The sequence below is a fragment of the Miniopterus schreibersii genome, assembly GCF_964146895.1.
Source record: "Miniopterus schreibersii genome assembly, chromosome: 11".
NCBI lineage: Eukaryota > Metazoa > Chordata > Mammalia > Chiroptera > Miniopteridae > Miniopterus > Miniopterus schreibersii.
The window spans coordinates 57,661,392-57,664,727 of record NC_138111.1 but is presented as its reverse complement, the minus strand read 5'-3'; the positions used below and the strand labels follow the sequence as shown (position 1 = coordinate 57,664,727).

The window sequence follows — 3,336 nt, the reverse complement described above, 5'->3', positions numbered from 1 at the left end:
GGAAAAACATTTAAAAACTTTAAAAATACAGTAGATATGCTAAAAAAGGAGAGAGAATGGAATCATAATAAACGCATAATTATAGCCCTGAACATCATACATGCTAAAATCCTCAACAAAATATTAGCAATCTAAATTCAACAAAACATGAAAAGTATCATACAATTAATCCAGTGGAATTGATTCCAGGGATGCAAGTGTGACTAAACATCCATAAATCATTTGAAGAGATACACCACATTAACAACCTTGTAAAAATGTATAATTCAAAGGAGGAAGCAAAAAAGAGTGGGAAACACACACAGATAATAAAAGAAATAAAAAACAAGGACAGTGAATAGAAAATAGTAACAAATATGGCAGATATCAGTTCTAATAGCTATATTAATTTCAGGAAAAGCAGAGTTCAAAGCAAGGAAAATGATCAGAGGTAAAGAGGAGAATCGTTACATAATAATAAAGGGGTTAATTTTAAAAAATAACAATTTTAATGTGTATGCACTTAACAACAAAGTGTCCAGATATGTGATACAAAAACTAGTAGAACTGCAAGGAGAAATAGACAAATTCACTACTATGGTTGGAGACTTCAACGCCCCTCTATTAGGCAAAAAATCACTGAGAACTTATGTGAACCGAACAGCACCATTAATCTACTGAATCTAATTGACATTTATAGAATACTTTACCTAAAATTAGCAAATTACATATTCTTCTCAAGCTCACATGCAGCATTTACTGAGATAAACCACATTCCAGGCCATAAAATATAACTTAACTCATTTAATAGACTGGAAATCATACAAAGTATGCTCTCAGATCACAATGGATTTTACTAGGAATCAATACCAGAAAGACTGTTAAAAACAGCAAAGTAATTGGGGGTTAAACAACACTTTTAAATAACATTTTATTTTTAAAGAGAGAAAATTTAAAAATATATTAAATGAAAACACAACTTGTCAAACTTTATGTAATGCACGCAAAGCAGTACTTAGAAGGAAATTTGTATCAGTAAATGCATATATTAAAAAGAAAAAAAGGATCTAGTGTGTGGCGGTGGGACCTGCAGTGGCTGAATCAAAAGAGTTTGGTGCAATGTCTCACAGCATTTTACTGGGACAGCCTACCGAGGCCAGAAGGCAGAACTCACGCTGACTATGAATCAGTGATTGAATGCATGGAAAGAGTTTGTAAAATGTATGAAGAACATCTGAAGAGAATGAATCCCAACAGCCTCTCTGTCAAGAATGATATCAGCCAGTTGTTTGGTTTTATTGATGATCTTGCAGACCTCAGCTATTTTGTTTAACCAGCTGATACCCAGATATACCAGCCTTATAACAAAAATTGGATTGAAGAGGAGATCTATGTGCTCCCTCATTGGCAGGCCCAACAGGTGGGGTAATAGTTGTGTTGGAAGTATTGGGGGTAGGAGGTGGACTTGGAACACAGGTATGTACAGTGATCTGTAGTGGAAGTTTTGTATTATAGTGACCCTGTTTCCATTTGGGTATACTCTAGCCAGGATTGAATGTGTTAGATGAAATGTGAGGACCTTGTTCAATCTGAACTTCCATCACTCCCTTTTCTTTCTCTCTCTCTCTCTTTTTTTTTTTTTTTTACTTAAACATTGTTATGATGATTTAGAAGGAAATTTTTCTTTGTCCGTTTATGTTGGTTCCAATCCTTTAAAAATGTCATATCTACTTTATAACATTCACTGTACCAAACCTTCTTCAAGTTGGAGTGGGGGTGGTGACACAATTTAATTATGTTCTAAGATAAAGTCTTAGTGAAAAACAAATAAATGTTCTTTAGTATATATATATATATATATATATATATATATATATATATATATATTTAAAAAGATCTAAAATAAATCATCTAAGTGTTCAGTTCAGGAAACTAGAAAAAGAAGAGCAAATTAAATCTAAAGTAAGTAGATGAAAAGAAATAATAAAATTTAGAATATGAAGTAATGAAATGGAAAACAGTCAATCAATAGAGAAAGTGAACACAACTAAAGCTGGCGATTTGACAATATTAAAACCATTTTAATAGAATTAAAATTTAAAAAAATTATAAACCATGCTAAGAAAAACAAGAGAAGACACAAATTATGAATATTAAAAAGAAATGAGTGGTCATTACTACTGAGTCCACAGATATTAAAAGGGTAATAGAAGAATAGTAAGACAAGTTTTTGCCCACAAATTTGATAACCTGGAGTACATGGACACAATCTGCTCAAACTCATCCAAAGAAAGATTCAGTCATGCCCTGCTTAACAATGGGGATACATTCTGAAAAATGCATTATTTAGCAATTTTGTCAGTACTGACAAACTGTTTCTGCAGTTCACATGGAAAGGCAAAAAACTCAGAACAGCCAACACAATGTCAAATGGCAAGAACAAAGTCTGAAAACTAATATTACTCCAATTCAAGACTTACTATATAGTAGTCAAGAGAGTATGGCATTGTCCAAAGAATAGACAAGTAGATTAATGGGACAGAAAAAAGCCCAGAAATAGACCCACCCAAATATAGTCAATTGATCATTGACAAAGAAGCAAAGACAATTTGATGCTGAAAGGATGTCTTTTCAAAAAGTGGTGCTGAAACAACTGGACATCCACGTGTAAAAAAGAGAGAAAAAATCTAGACATAAATCGTATAAGTTCTACAAAAGTTAATGCAAAATGGCTCATCACCTAAATGTGCAATCAAAACTACAAAACTCTTAGAAGATAACAGAAGAAAATCTAGATGACTTTGAGTGTGTTGATGAGTTTTTAGATAAAACACCAAAAGCACAATTTATAAAAGGAAAATAATAAGTTGTACATCATAAAATTGAAATTTTTTGCTCTGCAAAAGACACTGTTAAGAGAATGAAAGCACAGCTCAGACTGTAAAAAAAATCTTTGCCAGACACATATCTGATAAAGGACTGCTCTCCAAAATATACAAAGAACTCTTAGAGCTCAGCAATAGGAAAACAAACAACCCAATTAATAAATGAGTAAAAGATATCACAGGTGCCTTATAAAAAAAGATACATTGATGGCAAGTAAGCACAAAAATGATGTCATTAGGGAATTGCCAATTAAAACAACAATGATATACCACTATATATACTAGAATGGCTAAATTTTACTAGAATGGCTAAAGTCCAAAACACCGACATCACCAAATGCTGATGAAGATTTGGAGCAACAGGAACTTGCATTACTAGTGGAAACAGCCACTTTGGATGGCAGCTTAGCAATTTCTTACAAAGCTAACCATACTCTTACCACATGATCCAGAAATTATATTTCTTGGTATT

At 32.5% G+C, this 3,336-nt stretch overlaps 1 pseudogene across 1 annotated transcript; it reads left to right on the top strand.

The window, feature by feature from the left end:
• Positions 1 to 1,098: 1,098 nt before the first annotated feature.
• LOC308563565 (enhancer of rudimentary homolog pseudogene) lies at positions 1,099 to 1,408 on the top strand (annotated as a pseudogene). Its single transcript has one exon. The product of its transcript is annotated as an enhancer of rudimentary homolog pseudogene (transcript).
• Positions 1,409 to 3,336: the final 1,928 nt, after the last annotated feature.